Source organism: Tamandua tetradactyla, chromosome 10 (assembly GCF_023851605.1).
Source record: "Tamandua tetradactyla isolate mTamTet1 chromosome 10, mTamTet1.pri, whole genome shotgun sequence".
Lineage (NCBI taxonomy): Eukaryota > Metazoa > Chordata > Mammalia > Pilosa > Myrmecophagidae > Tamandua > Tamandua tetradactyla.
The window spans coordinates 48,563,163-48,585,746 of NC_135336.1; the positions used below are offsets into that span (position 1 = coordinate 48,563,163).

Genomic DNA, 22,584 nt, shown 5'->3' on the forward strand with positions numbered 1-22,584 from the left:
ATTTGAATTAGAAATTATTCTTAATTATTTATCAAATCGAGCCTGATGGGTTAATTTGGCAACCCTTCCAGATTTTTGTTTGCACTTTTGGTACAAATTTGATTGAATATATTTTATAAATCATCTATAATTTAGACTTTTCACAACCATAGTGGACTCTGCTTTAAACTGAATTTCAGAAATGTAACTGTTTTGGGTAATCAGCTACTCTATTTTGTTTTGGTACGTTTCACAGGGACTTAGGAAATACTATCTACATTCAGCTGGTTAAAAAAGATTTAAACAGGAACAGCTTCAGACATTTAGATAAATAAAAAAAATTGAAAGCCAGAATTGGTTGATTAAGAAATAAGCACAGAACCGGGTATACAATTTATAATTTCTGCAGTGTAATACAAGTGGTCTATTCTAGAGCTGCAGCATCCACTAAAACTTTCTGTGATGATGGAAATGTTCTATATTTGCACTGTTCAATATGGTTGCCACTAGCCACACGTGGTTACTGATTACTTAAAATGTGGCTAGTGCAAGCAAGGAACCAAATTTTTAGTTTTATTTCATTTTAACTAATTTAATTTTAAATAGCCCTTTGTGGTTAGTGGCTACCATTTAGAGTGCATAGTCATAGAACCGATCGTTTCGGGGACTGAACAATGGAATGAAGAAGCTCTTGAATATTCTCTAGCTGCTGAATGTCTATAACACTAGAGAGCCTGGAAAGCACAGGCTCAGCTCTGGCCTTTGCTGTGGAGTCAGCACCACGTGCTTCAGGCCTGGGGTGGATACAGCAGCATTCTGAACTTTGGCTCAACTTGTGGATATTCAGACATAAATAAAGTTTGGGTGAGCCATAGGTGATTTGAGAATTTTTGTCTCTGGAAAGCCATGTAATCTCAAGTTATCTCTAGCAATAAAGTTCAATGAAGGTAAATGAACTCAAGAGCTTGAATTTTCCAGTCCACTGCTCATGTGGTATGATTCCTTGCAGAAGGCTGGCAGGTTATAGAGAAAGATAGAAAGGAGATATTCCACACACAATTGCCTCCATGAAAGAGAAACTCTCCAGGCTCAGACTGAATAGCTAGAACCCAGATAAATACTTATGTGCCTCTCCCCATATATTCTTCAATGTATATTTATTGACTGCCTACTACGTGTGAGGTACGACACTTAGTGTTAGGGTACAATGTTGAAAGTAAATACATACAACCCCTGCCCACAGGCTGATTAACTGCATTAGACAAGAAGATTTTTCCCCCAATGCCCTCTTCCTCCAAAATGCATGATTTTCTTTTGAGATGAAGAGAAAATAAAACAGAAAGACATAGGATAATTAAAAATGCAGAAGATCACTATTATGTGCTCATCACATATCCAGGTAGATGATCAAACTGTCTTTTTTTTATATACTGAAAGCAGAAAATAAATGAAGAGAATTCAATCGCCATTTGTAGAAGATGAGCTGAGCATCATTTAGCATTTATTGTTTGCCACATATGATTAAAAAGGGTTCTTTCCTCACTGAGCCAGAATAATATTCTTTAAAATAATTATTAAGACTTTTTTACTGCTCTTATGTGATGACACTTTTTATTTTATTTTGCCATCTGTAACATTATAAGAAAGAATACTTCAACACAACCACAGTTTATGAAAAGAATCAGATTATTCAATATCCAAGCACCATTCGATCTGAAGAGAGCTATTAACAGCACAGGTAATATGTAGCACTTTCTATTTCAGTTCATTTTGGAAGAATGAGCTAGAAATGGTGAAGTACTAAGTAGAAACTATTTAGTTAGATTTTTCTTCTCCACACAGCATCTATATAATTAAATATATGGACCAACCTGCATTTTCTATGTGAATTTTCAAATTATTGAAGGAAATATAAGGATAAAGAGGGTTAAAAGTTAAATTAAATGAATTCAACCATCATACATAGTACTTGAAGAACCTGAAGACCAAAAGCTATTTGTCCAAATACATTAATTGATAATGTGTTTGATTTTTTAGACAAGCTATGAATTATAAAGCAATGGAAGAAACCACAAAGAAGAAAAGAAAGGGACGTATTTATTTAAGTACCTAAAAACCATTACATAAAAATATAATGAACAAAATTAGGGCAGTGCAATGGTGGCTTAGTGGCAGAATTCTCGCCTGCCATGCCAGAGACCCAGGTTCAATTCCTGGAGCCTGCCCATGCCATATATATATATATGTATATATAATGAACAAAATTAAAATGTGAAGGGGAGCTTGTTTTATTCTTAAAAGTATTTTGCACCCTATGGAGCTTTGTTTTATGTTTTTTTAAACACAAATTACTTGACTCGCCTCCGTGTTCTCTTGTCTTTGAATCTGGATGGACTTATGACTACTTTGTCCTACAGAGGACAGTGGAAATGACACTGAAACTTCTGAAGTGATTCATAAAATGTCATGGGGCTGCTGCTTTGTTTGCTGGGACACTGTCCTTTGGAACCGTGAGCCTCCAAGAAAGAAGACTGACTACGCCGAGAACACCATGTTGGAGAAGCCACATACAGGTGTTCCAGGTGGAGATGGCGAGGAACCCAGACTTGCTTCTGTCCCTGCCAAGGCACTAGATATGTGTCGTATGGTTGCAAAGCCACTTTGGGTCTTTCAGATCAGTCCATCCGTTGGATGAGTATGTCATGAGAACAAAAAAGCTACCTGCCAGCACCTGCCTGAATTCCTGACTCATGAATTGTGAGATAAAATAAATAAAACTTTGTTGTTTTAAGCCACTATGTAGTTCATTATGCAGTGATAGATGATTGGAAATATCCTCTTGTTTGTATGACATGTTTACAATAAAAAGTAAATTGAATGTAAAAGACACACTGGGAAAAGGTACTTGAAGTAATTGACAAGGACCCTCTTAACAGCCTGCTTATATAAGGAGCTCTTATACGTCACAAAAAATATTAACACCATAGAAGAAATTGGGCAAGGAAGTGAACAGATAATTCACAAAAGAAGAAATTTAAAAAGCGAATAAACATGTAAAAATGTTTAACTTTATTAGTAATTAAAGGAAATACGAATCAAACAATGCACTAAAAATTTGGTTATCAAATTGGCAAAGATTAAAAAATAATATTTAATGCTGGTTTGAGTTAAGTGGGAGTTGAAAATGACACAAATCATAATTAATATATTTTGAATACTGAATAGTTGAATACTGAATTTTTTGAGATTTCAAAATATCTGCAATCTTTGGCTTTTCTAGGAATCTAGCAATTCACTTAAGAAGGCATCAGAAATGAGGTAAAATAACATATAAAATATTTTTCACTGTTCTACTTATAGGAACAAAAATATAGATACAAACTAAAAGTTAATCATCACAGTTAAACAAATTATACACTTTATACTATGGCATATTATTTATTTAGAATGAAATAGACCTGACTTTGAATCCTGGCTTTGCCCTTTACTTGCGTATGTGTGTGTGTGTTCAAATTTCATCTATAACTGTGCATTTGCCTTTTGCCATTTACTTTTTTTGTTTTTTAATGCTTTGGAAATTTTCCTCTTTTTTAATTTAATTTATTTTGTATTATCAAATCAAAATAACATACAAACATGAACATTCTTAATTGCCATTTACTTTTGCTAAGTCTTTGAAAATTTGGTTTAACTCTCTGAACTTAGTGTTCATAGAAAAAAATGGGGCTAAGTACCTATTACAATGGTATAGTGATGATTAGATGAAATAATGTATATAATAATAAGTATCTGGAAAAATGTAGTTCCTTGATAAGTGTTACCTTTCTTACAATCCAAGGCTACCATCTGAGCTCCATCTTCAAATTTATATCACTTTCTAAATTCATTGAAAGTTCTTTAATTCTTGCCTCCTCTAGAGAATCCTTCTCACTATAGTCCATTTTCTACACCATAGTCAGAGTAATCTTAAAAACAAACAACCCAAATAAGTTAGCCCTGAATAAATGGAGAAACAAAATGTCAAATTGTGGGTTATCCATGCAACGGAATATTATTCAGCCATAAAAAGGAAATAGCATGTTGCAACATGCATGAAACTTGAAAATTTTATGCAAAGTAAAACAAGCCAGAAAAAAAAGCCACATATTTTATAACTCCATTTATATGAAATATCAAAAATAGGTAAACCCACAGTTTGCCAGTGACTGGGGAAGGGCCCTGGGTCATTTAAATCTCAGTGTGAATATCATTCCTCAGAGAAGTCTTTCTTGACTATCAAATCTGCAGTCAGACCCTCATTCTCATTTTTCTCTAATCTAATTCTCTTTGGCTATGTAGTGGCAGCTCTATCTTCCTTGCCTAATTATACATTTTATTCATTTATAGTATGCCTCAACACTAAACCTTCTCACTCTCCAACTCCTCCTCCAGAGCAGGGAACTTTTTTGTTTTGTTTTGTTTACTGTCACATCTCTTGCAATCCGAACCAGGCCTGACTCACGATAAGCATTCCATATAAATATTTGCTAGCTGTCCCACAAAGACTCCATATTTCTGAAGCACAGAATTTAGTGGTGCAGAAGAAACAACACGACATTATTTTGAAAATCAGAAATTGTGAACTATATGGGCATCTTTAAAAATGCTTTGATGATTCAGATTAGAGTTAAATACATTGATTCAATTTTGGAAAAAAAAAGCCTACAGACAAAATCACAACAGAGTAAAATTATTTCAGGAGTGTGAAGAGAGATCTTCTGTCAAACCAGGTACTTTTAAAACTATACCACCGACTCAACAGGCTCCCAGCTTTGAAATGAAGAATGTTTGCTTCCCACCAATATTTTTATTACTGCTGAACAAGTGATTTACTTACTGGATAAGGTACAAGTTTTAGTAAAAAACTCTCCTTTCAGCACTGATAATGTTGAAAGGAGAATTTCAGTTTTTGAGGCTGGTTTAATACAAGCCTCTAGGATGAGGACATACCCTAATTGTCCCTTATTGGACAAATGGGAGTTAAAGCTATTCCTGCTGACATCATTCATTCTTTGGGATTCTTGAACCTTAGTGTTTAGTGTTTGGGCCCAAGGGACATGTATAATTGCACAATTCTGCAGTAATGAGATCTATTTCTATAAAACCCATGAGAATATCCGAGTTGTTATTTATAGATATGCCATAACATTTCAGAAAGCATGTAGCTCACATTCTCTCAGACATTCAGTAATAAATTATGATATGTGTTTCAACATAGCTTATTCCCCACCAGTTTTGAATTTCTAGCAGACTGGACACATTCTCATGATTCTTGAAGGAAAAGGAAATACACATTTATTATGCATGTACTGTGGGCTTCTTGCTAAGTATGTTATCTGCAGTTTCATTTAATCCCTAAAACTGCAATGAATGAGTAAATTTAATGAGAAAACAGATTCTATTCTTTCGCAGAGAAGACTGGAGAATCAGGACTCAGTAAGATGAAGGAACTGCCTATTCTTATCCCATTGACATCTTTCCATGATTTAGTTTCAAAGGACAACGTATTTTACTTTATGATCAAGAGAGTTGGATGGAGCATTGCATATATCCATTGATCAATTATGCAATTAAATTGGTCACAAGATTTCCATAGAAACCGCACATTTGAGTTGTTTATAAACGCCAAGACCTAGAAAAAGGTTATGGGGCAGGCAAACCTAGGGGTTCCTGAAAGGTATTCTTAAATTTTCTATAGAGTAATTCATCTGACTTTGTTTCACTGACACTTGGTAATGCTTGGTGAGTTGGAGGGAGGAGGTGGAGGGCCCATTTCCCATTCTCCACTCTTCAGAATGAATTCCCTAATACTAGAGCATATTTTACAAACACCCAGGTTGTACTTTTTCAGATAAAACCCTAGGACAATGAAATCCATTTTCCCCCAAACAGTATAAATTCTGAATTAATCTTGATAAGTTAGAAAGAGAAAAAAATCCCCAAGATTTTACTAAGCCACCATTAAGGATCTGAATTGCTGAATTGCTTGCTTTCTGTGAGTACATTATGGTTAGAGAGACATTAATTTTCTTTTATTTATAAAACCCACGTTATGGTCTAATGATCACATTTATTGCTATATGTGTAAGTTCAAAGAAGTTATGTATAAATGATCTGATAGATAAAAGGACTGAAAAGGAAAGGGAATAGGGATTATGGAAGTGTGAAATTAAAATTTCAATATATAAATAAATTTGAGAAATAGTGTCTTTCATTTGGAGAGAGGGAGAAAAGAAGTTTCACTGGTTGGGAATCTAAAATTAGGCCCTCAAAATACAATCTGTATGATATTTGATAGGAAAGAGTGTATGAGATTCTCATTCCAGGTGCATCTTTTCAATATTTCCGTAACAGCTCTTTGCAATAGCCAGAAGTTCCTTGTCCTTGCTGAAGAAATACGGAAAATGAAGTTAAAACCTTTCCCCATGAAATCCTGAGATGAATCTTTAGACAAGATGAAATATGGAGAATGTAATACTGATCCAAGACATGGCCAGAGACCTTCTAAATAAAAGAGTAGAGGAAAAAGACCAAGACTGTGTTTCTGTATTGGTAAACTTCAAGGAGGATCTGACATGAGATCTCCTCTCTGTTATCCAGATATTTGGCATTTTATCGGGAAATGCTTAGACTGAACCAAAAAGGGTGAGGTATGTGGATTCCTTTGTTTGAACGAACTATAATATGACATACTTGCCATCAATCATCTTTTCATTTGCCTTATGATTCATTCATTAATCCATATAATTAATTAGTTCTATAATATATTAATTAAAAAACATTAAATATTACCTAAGATGAAAAAAGATAGTTATATTTTCTTATTTAATTATTAAAGAGATTTTTTTAAAAAAAGAGTTTAAATTTTTACCCCCAAGTTACTTTACAAACTAATGGATCTTTAATCAATAGCTGACCTGTGAGGTAACTTGTTTTGGCTAGGTTTAAAAAGAAATGTCCCAGGTGAGTAAAATTTGACTTAGTTTTACTTCTCATTAAAAGTTTCCTTAATGCTATTTAAAACAAATCAGTGACAAATTGATTTAGTAACAGCCAACTCATTAACATGATGCTCTGAAATAATTTCATCTACCTTCAAAAATTGTGAAAAACTTTTAGTGTGTCTTTGCAGTCACTTGCCTAATCTCTAAATGCACCATATTAGTCTCTAATGCTCTAAATTAAACTATAACTCAGTAGTAACAATAATAGCTATTATTTAATGAGTGTGTCATATATGCAAGGCTCTATGCTAAGTATACTTTATCTAGATATAAAATCTCATTCAGTCTTATTCAATCCTTACCAACAATCTTATAATAAAGCAATTTTCTTATATTTAAGATCTTTTAATAAAACCTTAAATAACTAATCATAAATACACACACATACATATAAAATTTATGTGTGTGGGTTTTGAAGACAGACTTGCTCTCCTCTCTCTTTTCACTTCATAGTGAGTAGATAAAAAAATACGCCTTTAGAAAATATTTGTTGAATTAAAGAAAATGTAATTTCTTGTGTTTTCCCAAGGAAAGAGTTTTTTTGCTTTTGTTTTTTGGCATGGGCAGGCTCCAGGAATCGAACCTGTGTCTCTGGCATGGCAGGTGAGAACTCTGCCACTGAGCCACCATCACACTACCCCCAAGGAAAGAGTTTTCATCACACATTTTACCTTTTGAAAACTTAACTTTGAAGACACTAGGGATGAACAGGTATTGGAAATATTTACCCCAACTAAGACATGTGGATCGACTCATCTCTGTCATCTTGGGGCAGAGGGAGGCTAGTAGAAAGATAGATTGGAAGGAGGTTTGTGGGTTTGGTGGGAAGGGAAAATTAGTAATTTTGGTGAATATGATCTTTGTTCTCATTGGGCTATAAAAATAAAGAAATAAGAAAAGCAAGATACAGTGAATTTGTCAGTCCTCCTTTCCATGTCTGAGCTACAACAACCTCATATGACAGTGGTCACTGACAAGTGACATTTTGAGCTGAGGGCACCAGCAAGCTTGGTATAGACACAAGAGAAAGGAGGGTCATGGTGAAGCGCAAGCTCCTAAAAGAATGCTGCCTTGTTTTCTGTGCATTTAAAGCCTTGACTTATTAGAACGTTCAGTTGTCAGTTGGAACCTTGTCCACACTGCTTACTTCCCAGGTGATCCCTGACACTCTGTTATGGCCGTGGTGTGCTGGATAGAGATAGGAGGGCTATGAAATGACAGACAAAGACTCTGCGAAAAGCATCTCCTCTCTACAGCTATGGGATTTGTTTTGGAGTATCCATTCACTCCAGGAACCATCACTATCAAGTAGAGTCACACATGCAGCAGGTTAAACAGGCTTCACTCCTCCCCTTCTGGAGCTCACAATAAAAACCAGACAATAGTTGTGACAAATGCAATGGGGCAAACAGATGCACAGCTGTATAAATAGAGAAGTACAACAAATTAGAGAATTTTGGTATGAGCTATTAGTGCATATGCAGTTCATGTGCTGGAAATGAAGATGAAATTCTGCAGGTTGTAGAGAACTTGTGGGAGTCTGTGTGAGGGACACAGAAGGAGAAGGGGTCATGGTGTCCTGCTTATTTCAGTTAGGAGGGAAAGAAGCTTTCCTTTGGAGGGGGGTACACTTTTCCTTCAGAGGTACCTATTCTGAGGGCACATGTATTGTTACTTAGCTCTAGGTCCTTTTTAAGACATTAGGTTGTAACCAGCTTAGATAATGAAAATAAAAAAGTACTAAGCAGGGCATAACTTGCAAGAGATATTTCATAAGTTTTCTTTCCACTGGAAATCAGGCTAAAAAACAAAATAAAAAGCAGAATGTATTATAATTGTACATTCCACTTCAAACCAACTAGCACATGCCAACTGATTTTCCAAGGAGATGACTACTTTGGGTAAAGTTTATTTATATACATATATATATATTTCCATTTCTTTAAACTCTTTATTACCTTCTGAATCCATTCCACCTATAGTTTTTATTTATTCAGACTGCACATAATTAGAAATAAGTTTGATAATAAATTTACAAAGCTTTTGAACCTGCATATTTTTCCTAATGACAATATCCATGAAAGGGAGAAGAGACAGAGATACTATAAAATAATGGAGGAAGGGAAGAAATTTTTCAACAATATTCTTAACTGCTAAACAATGCCAGGAGTGTGTTAGTTAGTAACCAGTTATGAACATTTGATGATTATAAATGCTATTTATATATTTTTAAGGAGCAGCATTTGTTGTCACCATGTAGCATTTACTGCCTTTGATATCCTAAACATTGTCAGGAATTTATCTGGAATTGCAAAATTCAGCTGAAAGGGAATTCCAGGCAGGTCTCTACCTCAACCATCCTGGACTGATAGGTATCTCTCTTCTTAAATATATCCAGATAGGGAATTTGTAAACTTCCCCAGGAATCTTTTCCAGGGTTTATAAAACCTTCGCTGCCAATAAGATCTTTCCATCTAACTTAAATTCCTTTGGTTGTAATCTAAATTCATTTCCTCTTCTTTCCTAATTAGAGAGGGGAGTACCCTGCGATCGCCGTCCCTTTATACAGCTGTGAAATACACACCTCAGGCTTCTTCTGGGACACATACAGTTTCCATTTCAGATGCCATGGATTTAAAATTTTTTTTTTTCCTTTTTACTTTGGTCTCTTGCTTTTTTACTCAAGATAGACTGCTAAGATTCCTTAAAATTGGGAATTTCCATAATTGATTTCATGAAATTCATTCTATAAATGTTGACATGTCAATATGTCTCATTTCTCTGGTTCTAGTAAGATCATTTATTAGGTCATAAAAAAATAAGAGCATATTATACTTTACACTTGATGCTTCCATAAGTGTATCACCATGGATAAGAATATCTTAAAATTCTTAAAATGCTGATGGCCATTTCTTAGCTCTCAACATTTTGGGCAAGCAATTAACCTTTAGATATCACAAAGAGATGATTGCCTTGCTGTTCTCAACTATAAAATGAGGAGATGGACAAATTTATTTTAAGGTTTCATCCACCTTTAGTATTCAACAACCCTATACCTTTGTTCTAAGTAGTCCTCTGCAAGAAAGGACCAGCAGTTTTCCTTTAACTATCATTATTTTTACTCCAAACGCCTGTCCTAGTGGTCAATGTGCGTTATTATGTCACTTATTTCTCAAGCGAGAATCTTGAAATTATATTCAAAATGTTTTATTGAGGTAAAATTACATATTTTAATATAAATCCTCTCATGTACTTACTCTTTCTTATATAACATGTAAAGTCAAAGGATGCAAATTTAGAACTCAATGAGTTTTTACATATGGGCTAACTTATTTTTTAGTTTATTATTGCCTGAATATGTAAAGCCACTGATAGCATATATGACTGTTTATATTAAGTAGAATTTAGCCCACTAGAAAAGAGGTTACAATTCTCAATCTTCTCCATCCATAAGGATATGTTGTCAATCTTTTATGCCGTAGGATCTTTTTAAGCACATGCTAACAAAATTAGCCTTTAGAGAATATAATGAAACAAATAATTCCCTTGAAAAGATAATTCTTTTATTTGAAACACTTAACTAGTATGGATTTTTTTAATTAGAGAAGTTGTGGGTTTAAAGAAGCATCATGCATTCAGTAACAGGGTTCCCATTTATCATACGATTATAAACACCTTGGATTGGTGTGGTACATTTGTTAAAATCAATAAAAGCACATTTTTATAATTGTACTATTAATTATAGTTCATGGTTTAACTTAGGGTTCACTGTGCTGTATAGTTCCATGAACTTAAAAATTAAATTTTAATTCTATTAACATATATACAACCTAAAATATCCCCCTTAAATGACATTCAAATATATAATTAAGTGCATTCACAGTGTTGTGTGCCTTAACTCTCTGATCCCTACCCCCTTCCCATCCCCCGGCAACCTATATTCTAGATTCTGATTCTATGAGTTTGCTTATTCTAATTATTTCATACCCATGAGGCCATACAGTATTTGTCCTCTTGCATCAGTCTTATTTCACTCAACATGATGTCTTTAAGGTTTTTATAACTTTCATATTATTAAAATAATTCCAAAAAAAGCAGGGTATTGAAATAAGTCCATGGCAGAAATATTTTGGGGATGGATATTTTCTCCTGGGATTATCTGTTAAGTGATCAATTTTCATTTCTTTCCCTTTAAACTTTTGCTGAACTCTGAATTAAGCATCAAAGGACACATAAAGTTTAGCCACATCATCACCCTCGCTCAAAAAGCCCAGCGTCTGCTAAAATATTCTCAAGGGTTTTATAACAGCCATGGATATTTTACTGTGCTGTTTTGCCTTTTCAAGCATCAGCCTGGCCTTTCCTTGCCCCATCTCTTGAGGACACACTTTCCTTTAAAGTCATTTTCTGCTTGACTTAAAAAGTGTACTTTATCAAGACTAATTGGTAATTAAACAAGGGAAATCTGAATTTAATCATACTCCAGATATCAAAATGGGATGAATAATTGCATAAACCTGAGTCACTCTTCTGTTGTAAGGTTTTGGGCAATTTATTTTCTGGCTCAAACAACAAATCTGACTAGGTTTTAAGCTGTTCACCTTTGCGTCTCCCTCTCCTTTTTTCTTCTTTCCTTTGCACTCCTATGGCCACCAACATGCCCCACTCTTCCCCTCTCCTTGGCCCTGTCCATCTAGGCTGTGGTGTTAGCTTTTGTGTTAACTCATCACAAAGCAAGACACACTGGACACACTGGCTGGCTGACTTGTCTGCTTATCAGTCAGCTGACATGTTTATGCTTCTTCTAATGTTTTTGTCCCTACATAACATTTGTACTTTTTGACCAGTAGGAGTGTCTTCTGGCTATCACCCAACTTGATATTGGAGTTGATGGTGAGCAAGGGGGTAGAATTCTGGCATTTTCTCTATCTTTAATGCAACTCCCTAGATTATGAATGGATTGGAAAATGCTCTCAACTACTCTTTTCATGTTCTCATTCTTTTCTTTTCTTCTAATTTACCACTCCTCTTTTGCTCCTTGTTTAGCCATTCCCCCCTTTTCTCCCTTATTCCTCTCACCATATTGAAAGTATAAAGCAGAGAGGGCAAAAGAGGGAGTAACAGAATCATTTGCCAATATTTCCTTCTCCTATTTGTTCTGGTTCTCAGAAACTCCTCACCATCCTTTTAAGCTCTTGACTTAATGTTTTTTTTTCCAGTTTCAAATAAAAAAGCAAAGATTACTTTTTCTTAGCTCACAGTCCAGTACTATGTCTTAGTATTTTTTCACTAGGTTTTGAAAACATGTCTTGTTGTTTAATTTTCCTAATATACTAGCCTTAAGTAGCTCATTCTGCAATGATAAGCAATTTACACATGCCTCACAGTGATAGAAAAGACCGTTTTAGTTTAAGTTGTCTCTGTTACTTATGCCAGCACATTATCATTTATGTGAAAGGGCTGTTTTTTGCTGAATATGATTCCCTTGAAATTCCTGTTGAAGATCTGTATCTCATTATTGTCCTCATCTAATATTATCTGCCTTAAATTCTGAGAAAGAAAATTTCAAATTGGGTCCACAAAGTTCAGGATAGCTTTGGTCTAAGAGATGCCTGTTGTTTAAAAGACAGTCAAAGATAGGCCTGAGTTTGAAAACCATGGATGATAATTCTAGCAAGGTGCAAATATGCAAACGCATACCAGCGTTGACTTAGCTCATAGCAATGTGTGAATTTTGAGAACATAGTGGGATGGATGAAGGCCACTTCATCCATCCCATTATGATCACTCCAGAGTGATCATTCTAAAGCCCATGTCTGAGTGACTTGGGTGAGTACTGCTTAAGTAATTTAAATGAACTCCTTGCTCTTAAGATTAAGTCCAGGTCCCTATTTCTGCACTCACAACCCAGGCAATTTCTTCACCTTCCTTTCTTCTCTTCTTCCCACCCCTTCACTTTAGCTATATTGAACTACGTGCAGTTAAATGAACTCATCATGTTTTCTCAGTCTCTGGATTTGCTTTATGCTGTTTCCCTTAATTTGACAAACAACTAATGCTTACTTATCTTCACATTTCAGCCTGAATGTCATTTACCCCAGAAAGTCTTCTCTGTTCCCTTAAGTTTTGATTAGGTGTTATTCATATCTGCTCCCCTATAACCTGTCCTACCCCAGCAGAGCAATCACTCTGTATAGGAACTACCTGTTGACTTCTCTGCCCTCTCTTAAATCTCTTCCCCTACTACTGAATAAGATTTTTAGGTTGGGGCTCTATATTGTTCATGGTTACAATCTGAGAATCTAACACAGTGTTTGCCAAATTGTAAGGCTGTCATGAGGAGTAAATCAAACTATTCAATCATTCAATAATCATTTATTGAGAGCCTTCTATTGGCCAGGCACTCTTCTTGGTGTTTGAAACTTATAAATCAATCAAAACAGTTTTTTAAAAAATTATGTATTTGCTAATATAGATACAAATTGCTCAGCACAGTGCCTGATGTATGATAACCCTTAGCTAATATGTATTGATTGCCTATTATATGTTACATACTTAAGGGTTTTTAATGTGTTATCTCATTTAATTTTACAACAAATCTCCGAGTTAGTTCTATTATTGCCCCTATTAATAAGTGAAGAAACTGAAACACAAGGATGTCATGTAATTGACCTATAAAATTACCAAGTTATGGGTCCAGATTTCAAACTCAAATTGACTCCTGAGTTCAGACTTTCTTTCTACTATATTTCCTTACATTTAGCTATTATGATGCTGATCATTATTATTGTCTTGAGATGCTCAATTAATATTCTAATTAAGTAAGAAATCTTTTGCTAAGATATATCTACTACCACTTTCATATTTATATAATGAAGTGGATATATTCTGGTCTAATAAGTAAGCAACTGCATTTTTAATAATTTTTGCTTATAGAGTTCATCATTCATCTTTCATCACATGGATTCCATAAAAATTTTTACTCCAGGAAAATGTTTCACTAGTAAGATCAGGTGTTATTTCCAGAAACTGATGTTGCAGGGGTGTAAATCTCATTCAGAAATACGTATCAGTCACTTGGGCAGTCTCAATTAGACTTTCTCTGCATTTCAAAGAAAAGAGTATAAGATGGGATGAGAAGTAGCCTATCTGCATTCCTTCTCTGCCATCTACTAATTAGTTCTAATTTTTTCGAAACCTCAATCAAATGTATCATTTTCAGTCTTTTTATTAGCTTTTGTGGACTGCTAGGACTTAACAAAGAGTGGTTAGAGAAACAAGAAAATGTTTGTTCTCCTCTCTACGCCCTCCTCCCATTAACTGAGTAGTAATTGTGTAACTCCTACGAGTTTATGGATCACAGTATTCTGCTCCACAGCAGTTAGGTGAACCCAAGACATGGTACTTGTCTTCAAGGGGCCATCAGTCTAACTGGGGAGACAAGATGTACATAAGGGACAATGGGGAGAATATCATACACAATAGATAACTAGGGTCTCAGTTATGTGGACCCGTTTTAGGCACTACAGGAATTCAGAAGAAAAAGATACTCATGAGGGTCAGAGAAGTAAGGGAAGACATCATGGAGGAGATGGGAATTAGATGGGGTCTTGAAGAATGTTTAAGAGTTTAAGACACCAAGGGGAGATGGGCGGTGACTGTACATGGGGAACGGTTTGACAATGGAATGGATGTGCGTGTGATGGTAAGGACACAGGTCTGGCTAGAACAGAAGGAACATTTTGGAGACTAATGAACAATGTATATGTTCATGTAGCATAGGGTATCTGTGGTAGATTTAATCAGGTGCCCACACAGATATTCAAGTCCTAATTCCTGTTCCTGTGGGTGTGAATTTACCTGTAGATAGGATCTTTGAAGATCTTAATAAGATGAGGCCAAAGTGAATCAGGGTGGGCCTTAACATGGTATGACTGGAGTCCTGATAAGCAAAGGAAATTTGGACATGAAGACATAAGCTATAAGTTGAGACAGAAAGAGACAGTCACTGTGTGATTGAGGCTGAGATTAATTATATTGCCAGCAAGCCATCACCTGAATGCTACAGTCTATGGAGAAGGGAGGGCTTGCCAATACTTTGATTTTGGACATTTAGCTTCCAAAACTATGAGTCAATACATTTCTTTTCTTTAAGTCAACCAGCTGTAGTATTTTATTATAGTGGCCCTGGCAAATTAATACAGTATCCTTGAACAATAAACAAAATGATAAATGATCGATCTCTGTTACTAGTCTGTGATTCTGGGCAAGTCAATCTCTCTGAAGGGTCACCATTATTTAAACAGTATAAGAACTCTCACTAGAACAGGAGAGGTTTTAATTTTTAAACCTAATTGGGACTTGGGTCTTTTCTGATGTTAATCCACTGCCAAGTTGCATGACCTTGTAAACGTTACTTGACTTAGTTTGAGCCTCAGTTTTCACATCTGTAAATACTAGAGATTGAACCATTTGACTTCTCAAAGTGCATTAAGCTACAAAGGTTCTTATTTCATGAGTCCTTTGGCATTTATTTTGTACCAATGTAATCTTTTATGATGGATGAACTAGAATAGATGTTCAGACTAAACGCAACTAACAGCCTGGGTTTCTCTTAAATAGATTGGTCTAAGTGGTATGCTGGATATGTCATACATTTATGGGGTTATGAGCAGTCAAATCACAAGATCAAAGATGTTGAGGCTAAAATAAGCCTTGCCAGAAACAGAGTGAAATGGAGAATAGTAATCACTCAGCTACTACATACAGATGGAGTGTTGCTGCCGCTGCTGCTAATAATGAATAATATTTTCTATTGACTGAATACTTACTTTATATCAGGAATTTTACATGTAGTATGTACTTTAGTATGATCTATACAACAACCCTAATGTAAATGTTATCTTCTATTTATAGCTCAAAAAATGGAGGTTTGATGACTTTCCCAAAGTCCACTTTCCACTTAACTCATCAGTGGCAGGGCTGAAATTCGAGTCCAGGTCTGATCCCACACAAAACCTGTGCATTTTTCACTAGATAATGTTGCCTCCTTGTTCAATAAAAGATTCAGGGGTATAAAGTTGCTAAAACTTAACAGAGGTCCTGATTCCATACAAGATCTGCAAAATTCTTAATGTGTAGGAAAGGCTGAAAAATTAGGCCCATTGGAAATAATTAGGATTTTGAATTTCCCCATAGTTAGACCAGAGAGTCAAATATGGCTGGAATTTAAAAGGGACTGAATACTTTTATGACTAATCATAGCATTTGTAGTCATGAATACTGAGACAAAATAGGACCAAAAGCAAGCTTTATGGTCAAACACTCAGATCAAGGGGTTAGCAAAATACTTCTTCCTAAGTTCAAATGTCATGCAAAGAAATGTTGAGGAATGACTGCAATTATAGGCTGTGCTACTAATAAGTGTTCTGGGAATGTCATGAGTCATCTGACAGATCAGGAAGGTCACCGACTACATTTTCTGTCTGGGTTTCTATTTTATTCAGCATTGGTGACAAGGTGTGCTGATTGAAATTCTTATTGAATAAGCTTTCTTTTCGTAATATACTTTGGAACAGGCATAGAAAAAATTCCACTGCGTCAGCCTTAGTAAATGAATCTTTGTATTATCTTCAGGGAGTCAATGAATTTGAATTTTGGTTCTAATCATTCTGATGGAATGTTTGTCTTAGAAGTAATTTTTTTCAGTGCAACTTCCTGGGTGCTTTTTCAAGATGGTGGCCTAATGAATGAAATTTCACAGGCTGTAGGAATTCAGATAAACAGGATACTTTCCAACCAACTTGAAAATTGGAATCTGGAGGAAGTCGTTTGCATACATTCATGCACCAATTAATTGTATCAATAAATCTACTAAGAGGATTACTACTCTATTCTGCACGAGGTTACTTCTGGCCCTATAATTACCAACCTGTATATACAGGAGTACAGTAAACTGAGATGTGGGACACCAGAGCTTCATCTGGACTCAAATCGGCATCAGAAAGCAAGCAATTTGCTGATTACAAAATCTTCCACCTTTAGATGAAAAGAGTTATACTGGTGTGAAGTGTAGTCATTTTAATGAAGGCATAAGAAGTGCTGCCGAATGAATGCACATGACCTTTTAATTCTCTCTCACAGACAGAATTTAATATGGAAATACAATAGCCTTTTCAGAGAAATAATCTCCAGGAATCCACTAGTCTTTGCAGATTGGTCTAGAGAGTAAACATAATAGGTCCCCACCCTCCTCACCTCTTTTATCATTTGCACTAACTAATGACACAATCAAGTGGCTTCTATTAATGGGAGGACAGTAAAATCAAAATGCAGGTCTGTGTCAATTTATTTTTGATCCCAGGTAGAATTATTCTCTCCTTACTAACAATTTATGAAGCTCTGATTCCAACAATTTTCTGTTTGTTCTGAGGCTGGAGGCTATCATTAAATACATAAGCACTGAGAACATAGATAGCCTCTTGCATTTTAGGAAAAAATGGAATAAAATGGAGACCAGTTAACAAGACTTGCTCTACTTCTGTATCCATATATTAGGGTTATTCATGGGGAACTAGTCTCAGGAAATAACATCACTATTCACCTAGTCACTTAGGCCAACTACCTCAGAGTCCTTCTTGATTCTTTTCTTTCCTTTCCTTTCTTTTTTCTCTCTTCCTCATGCAAAAACATTTTTTAATCTGTATATTTAGTCACTATCATTGTACACTCTAGGTGTTCCTAGATTATACTATCTCAGTCTTTATTGTCTATCTTTCCTTGTGGTTTCATATGTGACCCCAGCCCTCCTCCCTCTATCATTCTCACATTCAGCTTTAATCAGTGTACTTACATTATTGTGCTACAATCAGATAGCATTGTGCTATCCATTTCTGAATTTACAGTCAGTCTTGTTGCACAATCTGTATCTCTTCAGCTCCAATTACCCAATCTCTACCCTGATTTCTATCTCCTGATTACCTCTGTTCTTAACTGAAATTCTCCAAGTTCACTCATTAATGTTAGTTCATCTCAGTGAGACCATACAGTATTTGTCCTTTTGTTTCTGGCTAATCCCACTCAGCATAACATTCTCAAGGTCCATCCATGTTTCATGACTTTATTCTGTCTCACAGTGCATAATATTCCATCATATGTATAAACCACAGCATGTTTAGCCACTCATCTATTGATGGACATTTGGGCTGTTTCCATCTTTTGGCAATTGTAAATAATGCTGCTATAAACATTGGTGTGCCAATGTTTGTGTCTGGATCATATGGCAATTCTATATTTAGCTTCCTGAGGAGTCACCGAACTGCCTTCCATAGTGGTTGTACCATTTGACATCCCCACCAACAGTGGATAGATGTGCCTTTTTCTCCACATCCTCTCCAACACTTGTCATTTTTTGTTTTTTTTGGTAATGGCCATTCTGGTGGATGTGAGATGATATCTCATTGTGGTTTTGATTTGCATTTCCCTAATAGCCAAGGAAGTTGAGCATCTTTTCATGTGCCTTTTAGCCATTTGTATTTACTCTTCTGAGAAGTGTCTGTTCATGTCTTTTGCCCATATTTTAATTGGGTTGTTTGTTTTTTTGTTACTGAGTTGAACAATAAAAATGACTTTATATATTCTGGATACTAGACCCTTATCTGATATGTTGTTTCCAAATATTGTCTCCCATTGTGTAGTCTGTCTTTTTACTTTCATGACAAAGTTCTTTGATTCATGAAAGTGTTTAATTTTGAGGAGTTCCCATTTATCTATTTCTTTCTTCAATGCTCAAGCTTTGGGTGTAAGATTTAAGTAACTGCCTCCTATTACAAGTTTTATAGGATATTTCCGTACATTTTCTTCTAAAAGTTTTATGGTCTTAGCTCTAATATTTAGGTCTTTGATCCATTTTTAGTTAATTTTTGTATAAGGTATAAGATATGGATCCTCTTTCATTCTTTTGCTTATGGATATCCAGTTCTCCAAGCACCATTTATTGAAGAGACTGTTCTGTCCCAGGTGAGTTGGCTTGTCTGCCTTATCAAAGATCAATTGCCCATAGATGAGAGGATCTGTATCTGAACATTCTATTCAATTTCATTAGTTGGCATATCTATCTTTATGCCAGTACCATGCTGTTTTGACCAGTGTAGCTTTGTAATACACCTTAAAGTCAGGTAGTGTGAGACCTCTGACCTCATTTTTCTTTCTCAAGATATTTTTAGCTATTCAGGGCACTCTGCCCTTACAAATAAATTTGGTTATTGGTTTTTCTATTTCTGCAAAGTAAGTTTTTGGGATTTTAATTAGTGTTGCATTGAATCTATAAATCAATTTAGAATTGACATCTTAACCATATTTAGTCTTCCAAGCCATGAATACAGTGTGCCCTTCCATTTATTTAGGTCTTCTGTGATTTCTTTTAGCAATTTCTTGTAGTTTTCTTTGTATAGGTCTTTTGTATCCTCAGTTAAATTTATTCCTAAATATTTTATTCTTTTGGTTGCAATTCTTTAATTTCCACATCTAATCCATATAAGACCAGGCAGTTCTACCTCAAAATATATCCCTATTATATTCACTTTTCACTGTCTCCTCTACTAGTCTAAGTCATCATCATTTCTCACATGTTTACAGCAGTCTCTTAATTGTTCTTTGTGACCACTTTTGTACTCCACACTTGTGTCTCATTCTCCCCACAACAGCCGGGTGGATTCATTAACATTATAAATCAGATCATGTTACTCCCACACCCAAACACTCCAACGATTTTTTTTTTTTGATGCATTCGGGATAATATCCAAGGTCCTTTTAGTCTAGATAGCCTTATATGAACTTCCAACTCGTATACCCAACTAAATAGGACTCATTTTCCTAAACCAATGAACTTTCTGTTCCTTGAACATTCCAAGCTTATTTATGCCCCAAAGACTTAGTGTTTATTTGTGCTCCTTTGTTCCGGAACATTCTTCTTTTGGATTTTTTCCTTATTCAGATCTTAGCTCAAGTGTCATTTTCTCAGAGGATCTTCTCTGTGCAAAGTGGTTCCTACTTTCCCATGTCACTATCTATGCTATTCTCCTTTTTATTCTTCATGACAGTTTGTTAACATCTAAAACATTTTGTTTATTTATTTGTTTTCCTGTTTATTGTCTTTCCCCCACTATATTTCGAGCTCTGTTAGAGTAGGAACTTTGCCTTGTTCAATGCTGAACTTCAAGAACCTGAAAATCATGCCTCAAATATCTATTGAATGCATGAATGGATGGATGATGGATGGATGGATGGATGGATGAGTAAATGGATGGGTGCATAACTGGAAATAGGTTCCTGGGACTACTGTCAAGAAACATAAAGGGAGCTACCCCCATGAGTCCTCTGTTTACTTGAGAATCGGGAAACTTTGTAGGATAGGCTCTAGAAAATGCTTCCTTCTAGCCAGCAAGTCCTAATCCCTATCCTTTACTTTCACAGTGAAGGGCACCCTTGGGGAAAATAGAATGTAATACCCTGTTCCTGACTTTGAGGTGAGTCAAGTTTTAGAAAGTCCAGTAGAGCACTAATTCAAACACAGATACTCTAGATGTAAATAAAAGATAGGATTACTTACATTATTGCTACCATGTAGTGGTTTCTGGGCCCCATAATCATAAATGCATGTGCTTTTAGACATGTCCAGGGATATGTCATTGTCTCATGTTTAAAAATTGAAAGTCAGAATTTGTCACTCAGCTATATCTATGTTTAGGCTCCCAACTGGATGTGTTTTCCATTTGTTCTGATTTTAAGTGTCAACTTGAAGATATGTCCCAACTTCCCATTTCTCCTCTCCTCTGACCAGTACCTCAAGCTCTCAACATTTTGTTTTCATGAAGAAAAACAAGTTAAAACAGCTTCTTTCCTTAAGCTAAATCCTCCAAAGGCCAGTCCAGGACAAGTTATTTCTCTTTGTGTAGCCACATACTGTATTTCAAAAGAACAATGTTAAAATTTCTTTTAATTGTATTTTCTTCACAAATCCACTCCCAAAGCTGGTAATACTCTTAAACAGTAAGCCATGTAATTACAAAGGCAACTTTTTATTCAAGCTCTACCACTGCTCCTTGAGGGAAGGATTAAATAGGGCTCACACAGCCAGCCGGCAGGGTGCTTAACTCACGAGAGGTTGCCCAGTGCCCAGGATCAACGGCTGAAAGAAGGTTTTAGAGAGAAAGTACTGAAGGTCTTAATTGATGAAGGTTTCAAGTAACCTTGCTATAAGAGTTTACAGCTTTATTCTGTAGAAGTTGGTGGATTCTGTTTTAGAAGGTGCTAAACCAATTGCCATTTAAAAAGCAGTTAGCTTTACTGATTTATCTCTTCCTTAGTCTGTTTGACATCTGGTATCTAGCAAATTCCTGGGGTAGCAAAAAAGAAGAACTATTCCCTGCTCTAATTCCATCTTAAAACTTAAAGACGTTGCACATGGGACATGAAAAGACTTTATCAGTATAGAAGGGGCCGCTCTTGAGTAAGTTCAATGTAATTCATGAATGTACATTTTGGTTCTACCCTTACTCTTGGCGTGAACTTGGGCATGTTACTTGAATTTCTCTATTCCTCAGTCTCCTTAACTGTAAAATGGGGACACTTATAAGAAGTTACTCTCAGGCTATAATCAGAATCAATTGAAATAATATTTATAAAGCACATAACAGAGGCCTGGCACAAAACAAGTGCTCCATTAGTATCAGCTACTATTATCAGCGTTCTTCTTATTATTTGCATCCTTGCTCAGGTTGGAACAGTTGTTCTCAATAGTGCTGAGATTTTTTCTTACTCAATAGTTAAGTCACAAAGCATCCAAAGTCACCTATTTGGGCAACCACCTGTCCTGGTTTGCCAGGACTGAGGGATTTCTAGGGATGAGGGGCTTTTAGTGCTAAACAAGGAAAGATATAGGCTGTCTTGGATGGTTGGTTAGTTCACCTTTGGAATAGAGTCTTATGCCTGATTTCCAATTCTGTGGGTTCTTCCTCAGACTATGTAATTACTCAAAAAAAAAAAAAAAAGCCAGTCACATTTGAGGTTCTGGAAAATCTTTAGATCTCTTTCCTTATGTCACCTCTGCAGACGGGGGGCAAAAGGCAGTGTTGTGTTTCATATTCCAAGAGAAAGAGGTTTTCTTTAGGTATTCTCAGCTGCTAGGTTTTCAATTTGGGGCTTATAAATCATGGGCACGGATGTCCAGCAGGCTGGGAGGTGGACCATGGAAAAGAATCAGGATAAACTGAAATGACTTTTGCCATTGGTTTGGCCAGTACACCTTGCCAAGTGGTTTTTCCCTCAATTTTAAACAGATCAGTGTTATAAGGGGAAATGTACTCCATATGTTGCTGATACCTTTACCCTCAATTCACAAAAATGCCATCTTCTTAGAGAGGCAGCAGGGTTTCCAGGAATTGTTTGGAAACTTTCTCTTCAAAGAAAGTACAATTTGAATAGTTACAAATAACTCCATTTTATTCTTCATGGTTCTTGGTGGGGAAAATAAGATCTGATTTTGGTTTCTTTCCCAAATAGC

General features: G+C 35.6%; 1 protein-coding gene across 2 annotated transcripts in view; it reads right to left on the reverse strand.

Annotated features, from left to right (window-relative positions):
* The window catches only part of COL8A1 (collagen type VIII alpha 1 chain), a 155,156-nt gene that overhangs the window by 56,971 nt on the left and 75,601 nt on the right, over positions 1-22,584 (reverse strand). The window lies entirely within an intron of this gene.